This window comes from Marmota flaviventris, chromosome 12 (genome assembly GCF_047511675.1).
Source record: "Marmota flaviventris isolate mMarFla1 chromosome 12, mMarFla1.hap1, whole genome shotgun sequence".
Taxonomy (NCBI): Eukaryota; Metazoa; Chordata; class Mammalia; order Rodentia; family Sciuridae; genus Marmota; species Marmota flaviventris.
In genome coordinates, this window is record NC_092509.1 from 108,876,253 (window position 1) to 108,891,076 (window position 14,824).

The following is a 14,824-nucleotide window of genomic DNA, read 5'->3' on the forward strand; positions in this document are numbered from 1 at the left end:
ATATCGGCATTTGTCAGAGAGGGCGTCACCCTGAACTCAGAGGACTCAGGCACGATGACGCCCAGGGTCAGCTGCATGTAGCAACAGCCTGTGATGTGTGGCCACGCCACCACTCTCTGCAGGACGGTGACAGGAGTGGGTGCCGCCCGTCCGTCCCGGCCTTCTGATAATGCCTTCACACGGGAAACAGTGTGACGTGGGCCAGACCTGCTTCCAACCCCTCGTCTGGGCTGTCTTCCTGCGTTTGCCACCACACTGACTTGACTTTCTGCGTTCAATGCACATGGTCTCACTCTTGTTCCAAGTGCCTCTAGATGCAAGTGTCCTGCTTGTGCCTTCTCCATTGTGGACGGTAAACAGTGGAGGCAGGGGCTGGCCTTTTCCTATCGCTTGTGAATATGCCCGGAGGCTGCGCAGCAACGGGCTCCCCAACAACTAAGACGAGTAACAGGTTAACAGTGGACTTGCGGCTCTCCGGGTGCATCGCTCGCGCTTTGTCTCTGGGTGCGAGGGTCAGTGGGGAGCGGCAGCTCTGCTCTCCTGCTGCGGCTCTGCGGCTCCCCGCAGCCCCCAGGCTTCCTAGCAAGTGAGAGCTGTGCACCCTCTCGGCCGCTTCACGGACACCCAAAGACAGTTCAGCGTGTCCAAGACCCACTGTGAACACGGCAGGGAAACCCCCACCGCATTTATGAAACCATTTATTCTGTTTAATTAGAACTTTCTGCATGGAAAGGGAGCTGCTCTGGCTTGAGGTCGTTTTCCCAGGGCCAGCTTCATCCAGGTCCCGGGAGGTGCCTCCACACAGAAGGAGGACTGCCCACGGAGTTGAGAAGGGGTCAATCAAAGCAAGACCCAAGACTGCACGAGGGAGCCACCACCAAGGCCCACGTGACTCACAGGGACAGGCAGGGGCCATCAACTCCGCAAGGGCTTCCCCACTCGCTGGTTGGTGGAGATGGGCACCATATTTAATCTCCAGCGTTTGGTTTCCTGGGCTGTCCACTGGGAATGATAGCCCCTTCCGGGTCACCCCGTAACCTTCATGAGGTTATTTCACGTCACCTGCGGGCAGGAGCCCAGGGAGCATCGCCTTTTCTCCCTCAGTATTGGGGTAACAGGAGGAGGATGTGGAGGGGCACCGTGCAGCGTGCCCAGGTTGGTGGTGGAGTGAATGCAGACTGCTGTGTGTGCGGAAAGAACAACAGTTCATACGCGGCAGCGTGCTGCACCACCCTCGGGTCACGGGGACCCGCAGAGAGCCACCTGGTCCTTGAGTGCTGCACCCGTGTCCTGTGACGATCCTCTCAGACTCTGGATGTGAGGAAAGGAGATTCTTCCCCGGCCACCAGGAATGAATGGCTTGGTCCTTCTGTCCACACCTAGGTCAAATACTCAGGCCCTAAAACAAACCTCCTTCCAGGTGTAGGACTCCACCTGTCACGAGATGGCATAGGGAAGAGGTTGCGGGGTTTTCATTCACCTTTCTGGCATCTGTCACACCACGGTGGGTCTTGTATGCTCACTCTGCCTTCCCGAGCAGAGACAGACCCCGCGCTGGCCACACAGAACACCTGAATACGCCTAGTCCACGCCCAAGCTCCACGTGCGGTTGAGGTGGGAGTCCAGGTCCTCCAGGGCACCTGGGGTGGGGAGCCAGCCTCCTGCAGGAGAAGGGGCTGAGCCAGCAGGAGTTTGGGCCTCACCACCCCAACCCTGGCCCTGTTCCCAAGGGCCTCCACCATGCGCCTCCACGTCCAAGGACTACTGAGGAGTTACGGCTGCTTCTCGGGGAATGAGCACGGCGGCAAAATCCTCCTGAAGAGTTTCTGTTTGAAAGAGGCCACTGACCACAGTAAAGCTGAGCCCACTGGGGTCGTTGGCACTAACCCGTGGCCTCGGGGCCTCAGTTTCCCTCTGAGTGCACTCGGAGGGTGGGACCTAAGTCCACAACTGTCCTCTGGAACTAACGTTCTACAGTCAGGAGAAGGAATCCTGCTGGAGGGGAGAACTTTAGAGATACACAGGACCGCAGGGCACCCAGGCAGCCTGTGGGAAGTGCGTCTGTCCCCGAGAGCGGTGTGTTGTGCAGGGGCCGCACTCGGCCAGCCCCAGGCTCCCTGTCGCCCCCCGACATGGCCGCCTGTCTACCACCAACTCTTCCTTCTCCTCCTCCTCGTCTTCGATCCTCAGGCCATGGCAGCTTCCCTACACTGTTTGCAGAATAGGTCCTCGGGGACACGGGGAATGATTAATGCAGGGACAGCGCAGGCACAGCAGTCTAATAAACACAACTTCAGGCATAAAAGAGAAAAAGTGCACAGATGACCAGGGTCAGGGCCACAGCCCCGGCCCCAGCTGAGTGCTGAGGTCAGTCCAAACAAGCATCGACTTAGAGAAGCCTGCGTGAGGATGTCATCGCTCCACCCTAGGCAACGAGGAACGGTCGCCATGGCAACCGAGGTACTTGAGAGGGACATGAGCAAAGGGAGACTTAAAAAGAAAAAGACAATATGTGGCCTAAACAAAAATATGTGACGGTGCAAGGGGTGTTGTAAAGCCTTTATTGCCACTTGTTAAGGAAGACCTGTATAGCTCACTCGTGAGTAATAAGGCGGTCAGCCCAAACTAAGGCACTAAAAATTTTACAGCACCCCACATATCATATGTATCCAGATAGATGGAGGAACAGAGAGATCCATATATAAAGGGTTCCACAGACGCCCTCCCAGACAACGCAAGCAAATGTTGCTACTGATCTTGGAAATGCCATCTTCTAATAGAGTCGTTAAATTACCAATACCCTTAATTTATCGGCTATCCGGTTCCACATCTCATCAATTCTGTTCTTAAAAGGTTCAGAAGGCTCAGCTGCAGTCGAAGGAGCAGCGGAGTCTCCCAGAGAGGCGGACCAGCCAGGTGCACCAAGCCAGGGCTCCCGGCGCCACGGCGACTCTACAGCTCACTGCTCCCTCACAGCTGCGGCCAGCGCTCCCCGCTGCCCTCGGGGACTGCCAAGGCGATGCCGGAGCCCGCAGCAGGGGACAGGACATGGCCACGCTCCACGCTCCGCATTCCTCACCTTCCCCCAAAGATATGCTTCTGGGGTATCAGCCAGAAAGGAACCGATGGGCACCCAGAAGACAGCAGCAGTGGACACCGTAGTGACCCCAAGTCAACCCAGAGTACACTACTGTGAGGCAGAACCATGAGGACCTCTGTGTACAGCAGACAATGGCTTCTACAGCTTCCCCTCCAAATTTAGTCTCTTGTAGGTTTTCTCAAAGTGCGAGGCTCGTGAACCAGGGTTTTCACCAGGCCCTGAGCTCAGAGCATGTCCCCAGAGAGCAGTGACGCTCTCCTCCAGTCCCTGATCAGAGGCAGCCAGAAAGCTGCCTTCCTGGGCCCAGGCTCCATCGACTGCAATTCCCAGCGTCAAACGGGGGCCACGGCAGGGAACTGGCATGGGTGAGTCTCACCCCCTCCAAGTCCCTCCAGCTGAGAGAGGAGAGAAAGTGAGATCACGGGTCTGGAAGTGGCTCGCAGGAAAGGTACCAGGGGGTGTGACGGGGGGCACCACCATGTCTCCTGAGGCAGCTCTGAAGCCCACAGGGACCTGTGCCTGGCTGCTGGGGACGGCGCCTGCCCTCCAGAAGGTCATGGCCATTTCCCTCCAGAGCTGGGCATGGTCCAGTCTCTCCAGAACACCTCCGTCACCACGCTGGCTCCCTGCTGAGGCCCCCTTTCCTGCCATCTGACTCCCAGTTCACGATGCTGAAGCTCTTCAGCACCACCGCGCAGACCCGTGGAGGCCACAGGAGCCCGTCTCCTGTCTTCCCACCAAGGCGGGAGAGACTGCTGCCAGGCTGAGCACCCTGGAGTTGCGGGGGCACAGCCGCGGGCCAGCCTCCCCAGCCTCGCATTCGCATCAGCACTCAGAACCGAGGAGCCCAAGGCTCCACTCTGAGTGCCAAGGTGCCTGGCCCGAGGCGTCGCTCACCGTGGAACAGGGTCGCAAGCTGCACTTCCTCTAAAGATCAGCCAATGGCTCCTTCCTCCTGAAGGAAAAAAAAGCATTTCCCACTAAGTGAGTGGAGGGGCAGGCAGGCGAGCGCTCGTTGCTGGAGTGGGGCTTTGAAACCCTCCCGTCACGGCGCTGGTGGTGCAAGATTTAAGATGCCCAATTAAGTTTCTCCAGCCACCGCCAAAAGTAGATGCAGGAGGAGGTTAAAAGCTAAGTGTTTAATTAATATTAAATTTATAAGATTCTCTATCACTGAAAGCATTGTAAAATTGGAAAAGCAGTTAATTTTATGGTTGCTGTGTATTCCTCTGCTTTGATCTTTGATCTATGATATAAAATCACCAACTGTAAAGATTCCCCAGCCTTATTATACCTGTTTAACGGTGAGGAGGAAGGAGAGGGGGAACCCAGACACGTTGGGGAGTGAGGCCCCAAAGCTGGTCATTAGCCTTGATCAGAACCCTGGACGTGGGAGATGCAGGACACTATATTTGCCCGAGGACAGCTGTGCACACAGCCAGCCCTGCCGAATGACCACCACACACAGGGACAGCCACACACACACACAGAGTCACACACACACACACAGCCACACCCATACACACACCCACAGCTAGTTGCACACATGGAGAGCCACACACAGGCACACACACACACAGACAGTGGCACACAGACCACCACACACACACAAATGTCTCTACGCGCTGCTTTTCTAGTATCAGGAAACAGCAGCAGGCAGTCTCTGGCTTAAGACAAAACACTGAAGCAGAAGAGATTTAGGGGGGATCATGGAGAGCTTTCTGACTTGAGAGGTGTCAAGGCTTATACTGTTTATGGGAACAAACCGTAGACAGCAATTTTTAAATTACAAAAGCGTACGTCTGTCTTGAAGACATGGAGGGTTCCAAGCCATGCCCAGGTGTAAAACCAGGCCCGGGCAGGGACGCTGGGCCTGGGCCACGGGCCCTCACTGGTCACGGCATTTCTGAAAGCTGTGGCTGACACAGCGGATGGGGCAGGAGCCCGAGGACACAGGGAGGTGGCTGCCTGCAGAAGGCCATTGTCCTGAGCGGGTTTGTCCCAGAGAGAAGTTCTGCCAGTCAGGACAGAGGAGCCCTCCACACCGCGGGGCACACATCAGCGGGGCAGTACCCCACAGTCCCACAGTTAGGAAGAGGAAGGAGGTGAGCGGGCCTCAAAGACACGGAACACCCCACCTGCAGCGTGGCTGGCTCACCTGGCTGCCCACCCGGGCTGGGGTGCTGGGGGCACACCAGAGGCTGGACTGGCCTCCGGAAGTGGAGGCCGCACTTCCTGCCTCACACAACTTTGTATCCTATTTGGAAAAAAAGAACAATGGGGGGCATTTCCCAGGCCTGGCCGCCTTCAGTTCTCTCAAATCCAGAAACAAAGACCTATTATGCAGAATAGATTTCACAGAAAGGCAGGAGGGTGAGGGAAGGGGTAATTCATGTGAGGTGTTTTTTCTTTTTTTTTTTCCAAATCCCATCAGGGATCTCATTATAATTTCATTATTAGCAGAAAAACCAAATAAGTGGCAAGAAAAAGAATCTCAACTTAATATTAACACACACACACACACACACACACACACTCACACACACTCACACACACAAAGATGAAAGATCTGCTGAGCTTCAAAGCGGCTGCTAATTTTCCCAGCTTCAAACGACTCAGTGAGAAAGACATTGATAATGAATGTGCTTTTCCTACTGGTTCTCTCATAAACTTTCCCCCTTTCTGTCTCCCTCCCCAAAATTAGTTCTCATTTTTAATTTGAAACAAATATCAGACGTAATTAACAGAGTCCTGAGTTCAGACGTAATCTCCCTTCCCTACTTTGTCAGTAGATACACAGAGGACAGAGAAGGGAAGAAACGAAGTCCAGGGCTCAGCTTCAATGAGGGTCCAGGCAGGGGCCGCAGAGGACTCCCCGTGGGGTCTCCAGGAAAGAACCCGGGTCTCCCACAGGTCCAGGTCCACCAGCAGCTTCCTGACCTGCTGCCGAGGGGGGACCTCTGGTCCTCGAGCAGGTGGCTAACGGCGGGCTCCCTCCCCAGCCGACAGGACCCAGCACACCTCGGCTCCCCAAATGCCCTGGGGGCCAAGAGGACATCCTTTACCAAACTTAAAACCAGGGACCCAGCCACTGCAGAGGTGAGAAGGCCCAGAGCCCCCCTGGCCAGTGCTAGCAGGAGGTCACCTTATGAGAGGTGAGCCCAACAGCCCTGAGGGAGCACTGGGCAGGGTGCAGACGCAGGCCTGGAGCTCACCAGGAGAGGCACTTGATGGTGGGCACCCCACCTTGTGACGGGCAGCTGGACGCAGACAGCAAGCACGCCTCCTGGCTGAGAGTCCCTGTGGCTGGGACTGCCTTCACCCACCGAGAGGCTGCGAATCTGGGGCGCCGGCACCGAGGACGCGCTCTGAACGCTTCTCTGGCTGGGGAAGCGTGATGCCGCCAGCCCAGCTCTCTCAGCAGCTCCAGGACAAACAGCGAGAGACAGAAGTCTCCGGAACACCCCCCACTGGCTGGTGCCACCGCCAACGCAGTCCCAGACTCCACGTGCAGGCTGGTGTGCGTGCTCACGACAACTGTGGACCAGGGCTCTGCTCTCCTGTGGCACTTTCCCAGCACTCGGAGGGAGCCTCCACGCCCTCCTCGCTCCATCCTCACAGGCAGCTTGGCAGCCACAGGAGGGCAGGGGCTCGCAGCCCTGGGCCTGCGCAGCCTCCCCTGACATCGGACTCACAGGCACCTGCACGGAGTCACTGGGTGGAGGAAGGACACGTGGGCCCAAGCCAAGGACCCGGACACTCGCTTCCTCAAGTGGACATGTGTTTCATGAACTAACTGCATCTCATGCACTCAAGGAACTTGGGCGTGTATACATGGGCATGTGTGCGTGGGCGTGTATGTGAGTGTGCACGTGTGCACGGACACTGCTCTGTTGGGAAGCAAGGCTTTCTGTGGGTGCTGATTTACCAAACCTTCCTTCCACCAGCTTCATGGTCCCCAGGGTCCGGGACCCTCAAATTCAGAGTCCCTGGGCTGGGGGGACATGGGACTCTCATCAGCTCCTTCTCAGAGGAAGGGACACTTGTGGCTGGACCTTGCAGGCAAACAGCTCCTCGAGTTACTCTCGCCCACACTGTGGAGACGTGGCAGACGATGTCCAGTTTACGTGGTCCTGATGTTGGCTGGTGACAATAAAACCTCTCTGTGGCATAGGACCCAACGGACCTCCTGTTGAATCGCAGGTGAGGACATTGTGGAGAGTCCTAACACAGATGCGGGACTGTGATCGATGGCGACGGTGGCGACGGCTTGAGAAACATGAGCAAACACTCCTCGGGCCGCAGCCCGCCGGGTGGTGGAGCACAGTGGACGGTGGTGGGACAACGCTGCCCAGGAGGAAGACTGACCCCATGCGGATGCCCCCGCCCGCCCTGGCGTCCCACTCCTCCCTTCTCAGCTCCTGCTTGTCGGAGGCCACAGGCAACTGGATTTGTCAAGCCCCTTTTAACAACTTGTTGTCACAGTCCATTACCAAATTGCATATAGTTATATATTCCACTAATTAGGCTTCTAAAATATCATTAACATGTCTCTTGATCATTAGCATAACGTATGAGGCGTCCTCGTTAGGCAGGACTCGAGTTTGTTAGCGTGGTGATGAGAGGCACGAGGCACACTCTCAGCAACCAAGCAGCACAGAGAGGTGGGAGACCCGGGCACGGGCACCAAGCACGGGCACGCCTGCCCAGCAGGCAGAAGCGGCAGACATGGCAACCGCGGGGAAAGCAGAGCGCCAGCAGCAGGCAGAGAGGCACCAGAAACCCGGGCGGCACTTGGACGGCGGTGTTGGCGCGAGGTGAGACCTGCACACCACCCGGCTGCCAGACAGGAACTGCCCGGCTCCGCTTCCTGCACAGGACGATGGCAAGACGCCGAAGTCCGTCCTCCAACCTAACAGGAACGCACCTGGGTGTGGCCCTTTTCTCCACTCCATCCTCCTCTCTCCTGGTGCGGGCACAGGAGACGGTGGGCAGTCACCACCGCATGCAACAGGGTCACCTGGAACGGCACCTTCTTTTCCCTGCCTGGCCCCTCATCAGCCTGCTGCTGGCTGTCACGTGTGTGCACTGTGCTGGTGACGACCATCTGTGTGCAGTGGGGCAGCTCACCTTGGGAGGTACAGGGATGCGTGTACAGAGATGGAAGCGGATGTGAAAGAGAGGAAGAAGAGAGAGCACTATCTGTCCACAGGTGTCAGTCAGCAAGACGGTGCTCCAGGTGGTTTGTGGCTGATTCCAAACGGCTGTTAGGCCTGGACTGTGCCTGTCACTGAACTGTTTCTCACTGGCTGCCAGGATGCAGGGGACAAGAAGACAACACGGGTTTGGTTTGGGAAGGTAGGAAGCATGGGTGTGGTGGGAGGAGAACCAGGGGGACTGGGCGAGTGGGGGAGTGGGGGAGCGGCACCGTGGTCCCAGGCGGATGGCTCTGTGACAGCCTCAGTGCTCCTGAAGTCACAGCTGCACAGGAAGATCACAAACAGGAGTCCAAGAGTGCCGCCGGCGTCCCCGCGCAAGAGGACTCCACAGACCGCGGATGGCCCAGCTGGCACAGGCTCCACGGGAACGGCCAGCTCCAAGGCACACTGGGCAGCAGGGCCCGGCACCATGCTTGGAATCGGGTCCTCATACCTGGCCACGTTGCCAGCCCAGCCTCGCCTCCCAGACCCACAGGTGAAGAACCCGCCCCGAACGTGTTCAGCCAGCACCTGTGCCGAGAGCCTGGGTGGGCCTCCCGGTGCCCAAACAGAAGAGCTCCTGCAGGGCACCCACAGGACGTCTGGACAGCGGCTGACAGTGACCCCAGCCCTCCCACGATGAGACCTGTCCCAGATTCGAGGTCAGGGCTCCTCGACACGGGTCTGCAGAGAACAGGCTGCGGGTTCTGCAGACCAGAGCACAGTCACTGCAGAGTGTCTACACCGCACGCCTCTCCGTGGGCAGGAGCAGGGGCAGCCTGTGAGTCCGGAAGTGACTCTCGCACCAAGGGCCACAGCTTTCTGACCAGATGTGTTCCCCTGTGCTTCCCTTGGAGAGTTGTTGTGAAGCCCCACTGGCAAATGCACACCCACCATTCTTAATTATGACCAGAAAGAACAGGCAGCAAGAGAGATGGCCACGTCTCATAACCATTTCAGCCCAGAAGTCTCGGTGGCATATGAAACAGGCAGCCCCACCAGCCACCAGCCCGCACTGGCCCCCAGCGAGGCCGGCAGGAGGCCAGCCTGTCCCCAGGCCAGGTCCCAGGGCTCCCCAGGCAGCTCCTGCAAGGCCCTCACACCCCTTCCAGCCAGGCAAATGCTCAGAACAGGTGCTAGGATCCCGATTCTCTCCCTCATGGGGAATAAATAAAAAGAGAATTAAAACAGAAAGAGAGAAGGCAGTTACAAAAATGGAAAAGAAAAAATGCTCTGACTTAATCTCTGAACCCGAGTCAATAATCGCAAAGCTAACCCCACAGTGAACCGACTCTGCACCAGATCTCATTCTCGGCCATGGGGATACGGCGCAGACAAGCCCTGTCTCACGTCTGTGGAAAGGGAGGTGCAACAGGAAGAACCACACCTGGCCACAGACAGATAACACGTACGTGCACACCCACAGCCACACGCACACGTGCAAGCACGTGAACTGGTTAGAAGAAAGCAGAGCGAGTTTATTGTGGAATTTAAGAAAGACCCCAGCCGCTGGTGCAAAGCTGGTCCCCCGTCCCCAGGCACAGCCCCTGAGCTGAACAGCCCAGTAAGTCGCTGCTTGAAATGTACTGTGAGCAGCCCAACCGAGTGTGGTTTGGGGAAGCTACAAATTAGCTTTCACTTAGCGGTCTTTCTCCCTGCCAAGCCTGGGCAAGGAGTGTCCAATCCCTGCCCAATGCTTGGCTCTGAGTGGAGGGCGGGGGAGGTCGGGCTGGCCATCAAACTGGTGGATGTCAGCAACAGCGCGCACATGTGTCCCACTCAGAGTCCAGGGGACCAGGAGGTGCTTTCCAAAGGGGCGGGGCTGGCAGTCAGAGAAGGAGCCGGTTCCCCAGGAACCTGTTCTGTGTCTCCCTCGCCTGACCCTGACCTCCCTGCTCAGCCCTCCTCTGCTTCTGGCCGACTCCCTCCCCATTCCACTGGATCTTGGTGGAGATAGTGAGCCCTAAAAACAGAGCTGGTGGCCAGCTGCAAGCAAGTGCTTCATGTAGAAGCCAGGACACTCCATCTTGGTACTCAGGTCGCTTTCTGTTAATTCTTATTTTTTTTTCTTTTTTTTGTACCAGGGGTTGAACCCAGGGGCACTCAACCACTGAGCCTCATCCCCAGACCTGTGTTCTTTATTTTTTTGGTGGTGCTGGGGATTGAACCCAGGGTCTCAGGCATGCAGGGCAAGCTCTCTGCCAACTGAGTTATATCCCCAGCCCGCTTTGTTCTTTTTATTTTGAGATAGGGCTTCACTAAGTTGCTGAGTTTGGCTTTGAACTTACAATCCTCCTGCCTCAGCCTCCCAAGCCACTGGGAGGGCAGGTGTGCGCCACCGCACCCAGCCTCAGGTGGCTTTCTGAAGGCTGGAGAACAATCCTGTCCACACACGGGCAGGTCAGACCACACCTATCTAACAGTCTGCTGGAAGCTATGGGCCCCTTGTTGGCCGGCTGGGAACCCCACTCCCTCACAGGTGTTGGAGTTTGCAGAGTGGAACCCCAGGAGCTCCTGAGGCCTCCATTCCATTCTAACGGTTTTTCAGGATAAGCAGAGTGAGGCCCCTACTGTCCTCTGGGGATAGCCCCTAAATACTACCAGGGGACAGAGCATCAGACCTTCAGGTGATGTAAAGTTCTTCAGAAAAAAAGATCTTCTTATCTTCTTTCACTCTTTCATTTATGTTCCGAATCATAAGATCACAACATTGCACTGCAGCTGCACACAAGAGAAATGAAGGAGAAGTGAGCTCTGCAGCCAGACAGACACCGAGGAGCCCCAGGCACACCCACCCTGGCTAGCCCTTCCAGCCTGGGGAAGGCTGAAGGTGTCTGTCACCCTGAGCCCCGCCTTGGTATGAAGTCAATTTAGATCTGCTCTCGGAAGCTGGAGTAGTGCTTGCGTGTCAGTCATCGGGGTGGGGCTGTCAGTCTGGCTGGAGAGTTCAGACAACGTCACTCCTCACAATGAAGACCAACGAAGAGCCGAGGAAAGGCTCAGGCCCCTAGCAAACCCTTCCCAGAAGTCAGCACCAGGAGGCCTGCGCCAGGTGAGCTGCATCCACTGGGAGGCAGCACAGGCTGAGGAGGGGACGGGCCGGCACCCAGGACCTGGGCTCCAGTCCCTGCAGGGCTGCTGAGCAGTGTGCCACCACCAGCAGCAGAATCCTGGCCAAAGAGAAAAGGAGGCGAGAGACGGTGAAGCACTTGGGGGTGAAGGTGGAGCCTGCAGAAAGGACACACATGCATAAGTTTGGGGAACATGTAAACTCATGCTTCACTGTCCCCTGATGGGAAGGGACCACACTGCTATGGAGATTTCAAACAGCCTGAACAAAGGGGCAAACACAGTCAACGGTCCGTATCTGCAGATTCAACCAACCACAGACCAAAAAATAGTATAAAGAAAGTTGGATCTGTGCTAAGTAAATGAATCTACATAAATCTGTGCCCCTCGTGTCACTCCATAGAGAAGCAGCATGGCCGTTTCCCAGCGTTTGCATTGCATTTGGGATTGAAAGTCCTCACAGCGATTGAGGGCGTAAGGGTGGCAGGCGCAGGTGGCAGGCACGCACCTAGCCATGCCATTACACAGGGACGTGGGCATCCTTGGATTGTGGTATCCTGGAAAAGGCAGGGGGAGGGGGTTCTGGAATCTACTCCCAAGGAACTGTGGGAGGCCTGTGCACTTTCAGACAGTGTCTTCCTCAAATCCTGGTCCAGGGAGGAGGGCCCCAGGCCAAGCAAATCCCGCCCCAGCACACCCTCCAGGAGCGCTAGAGCAGAGAGGACTTGTCAAGCTTGGAGGCGCCCTGCCGTTGAGAAAGCTCTGAAACTTCCGTGACAATGCCACCTTCCCTCCCAAACACGGGCACACGAAGAAATGGCACAGGGTTGTTAAAAATGGCAATGACGTCTAGTTCCAAACTGGAGAGACGGCATGGGCAAACCACCAGCCACAGCCTCGGGGCTGGCCAGGAGGCCACCTGTGCTGTCCACAGGACCCCACCCTATCTGATGGACAACACTCAGCTGAAGGCAGCTGCTAAGGCGAAAGGTCCACTCCAGGCAGCCAGAGGGCAGGCTCACGGGGCTGGACCTTGCCACCTTGCTTCCCAGGCCCTACCCACCACACAGCCCAGCCACAGAGTCTGGGCCACCGTCTCCCAGGGAGTCAAGACAGGACAGCATGATCACGTGGGCCGAGCACGAGTGTGACTTCCAGCAGGGTCAGGCAGGGTTGCAGCTCAGGTGGAGGCTGTGTGTCCACGGGGAGAGGGGAAAGGGCATTGGGAGGCCCCAGGAGCCTCCATCCTTAGCCCTAGGACTGAGCAAACTACTTATTTCATTTGAACCTCCGTCTCAAGATCTGCAAATCAGGATAAAGATATTCCATTTCTCAAAGAGTCACCATGAGGATCATGTGAGGTAGTCTGTGGATGGACTCAGCCCTGGGCCTTGGCACATGAGTAAACTTCAGCAGCTCTCACTTTACTTAAAAGGACCTGCTGGCCTCGAAACGCAGCTGTCCCGGCTCAGCATCAGAGTGCAGTTTTGTGCTTTCCTGTGACATGAAATGTTTTTGCCTTGTAAATTGTCAGAAAATATGGTTCTTGACCTTCCCTGGAAATCTCAGAAAGGTGGAGGTGGCCTTGGTCAGCCTTCTGTTCTTGAGAGCAGGCTTCCGAGTTAATAACTCAGTAGCTCTAAATCCGGTTTGGCTAGGGAAGCCCACTCTTCGGGTTCACTGTCCTCCTGGGAAGAGGCTGTGCGGGAGGCACTCCCAGCACAGCTGGGACTGCAGGGTGTTCCCGCCTGGCCTGGCCCTGGTGCTCTGCCAACACGAAAATGCAGATCAGAACCTGGGTCTCCACCGCATCAGAGGAATGGGAATAAGGTGGGGAGGAGGAGCTGGGAGGGAGCAGCAGGAGTCGCAGGGTGGACAGAGGGCAGGAACAGGGCCCCCCCTTGCCTAGGCACCGACGTCTGCATCTGAAACCTGTTCCCACAGCCCCAGCTTTGGAAACCCGTCATTCTAAAGCTCACTGGGGTGGCCCACAGCAGCTCCAGGAGCCCCTGTGGAGAGAGACAAACCTTCTGCCCCGACCCAAGGCACACAAGGCCATTCCCAGCCCAGGGGACACAGCCTGGGTTTTCACCTCTGGAGACCCCTCGTGACCCCCTGGTGGCCACCATAAGCAAATTGCCCCGACTCCTGGCTCAACTTGCAAGCCCCTGCCAGGTACCTGCCACACAGGGAAGCCGGCCCCGAAGTCAACAGTGCTGGGTCGTCCCCTCTGGAACGGGTCATTGCCAACGTCTTGGGGTTTTATCTAGTTGGTGGGCACAAGTAAATGCCGTCCCAAGTAACAGAGAGTCCTCGTCCAGAAGACAAAAACCAGCCCGGCGATGGCCTGTTACCTGGCCACGTTCAGCGCACCTCACATCCCAGCCACGGCCGTCCACTCAGGGTGCCAGCTGACGGAAAAGGCCAGTGGGGCCCCTACATGGACAAGGGCCGAGAGGAGCCCTCCAGACCGCGCAGGTCCAGCCCGAGCAGAGACACTGATCTAGAAACATAAAGGGCGCTTTTCTAATTCTACATCCGTTGGGATGAAGAAAACTGAGCCTGGGGAAGGACGGCAGGGACTTGGTTTCCTAAAAATCCATGCAGTTATTTGAAAGGTCACTTCAGCCACAAGTAGAAATGGAAACGCCGTGTTCAACAAGGGCAGGCACAACTTCAGGGGCCACTGAGAGGGAGAAACGAGGCCCAGCCAGCCCTGTCCTATGGGCAGCTCCATGTAGAAGTGGGGTCCATAAACTCCCTTATCCCCGGGGAGTAAGCAGTGTTGAGTCTCCGCTCCCCAGGGACATGGGCCAGAGCCTCCGCCACTGGCCGCGCCCTGAAGACCTGTACGCGTGGCACCAGGCCCAGTGTGGCGAGGCGGGCCTGAGCAAGCCCTGGCTCAGGGCGGCTTCCACACTCAGGGCGCAGACAGGCACCATGGAGGGCGGGAGGCGGCAGAACCTCCGCCAGCCGGTGGCCAACGCCAGGCGCCAGGAGGGAAGGCGGCCAGTGCCACAAGCCAGGTGTCAGTCCTCAGACGTGATGCAGGAGAGGGCTGTGTCCGTGGCCAGGCCTGCAGCCTCGGGCTCACTCTCACCATGGGTATCTTGGGTGGGTTTGACCAGCCCACCTCAGAGCACAGCACCCACATCACCCTGGGCCGTGGCCACAGAGAAGGACGACAGAATCGCACCGCGTCCCCCGCGTCTCCAGGCCAGGAGCCGTGCTGTGCCTGGCTCTTCAGCGCCCAGCTCCTCGACCCCAACCGGCCATCCCACAGAATGCCCCTGGAAGTCCACCCCTGGGGCAGGCGGGGCCCCCTGCTGAAGTCCTTCAGAGACCTGCCCCAAGGCCCTCTGTGGTTCTGTCAGCCCACTGGCAACCCACCTTAGTCAGAGCCAAGTCCTGGTCAGCTCAAAGTTGGTCGGCGCCTGAGGAGTCCATTCCCTGTTTC

The 14,824-nt window shown here is 57.2% G+C and overlaps 1 protein-coding gene across 3 annotated transcripts in view; it reads right to left on the reverse strand.

Moving 5' to 3' along the window:
* Positions 1–14,824, reverse strand: part of Pbx1 (PBX homeobox 1) — a 232,129-nt gene that overhangs the window by 172,005 nt on the left and 45,300 nt on the right. The gene's annotated exons all lie outside the window — the stretch shown is intronic.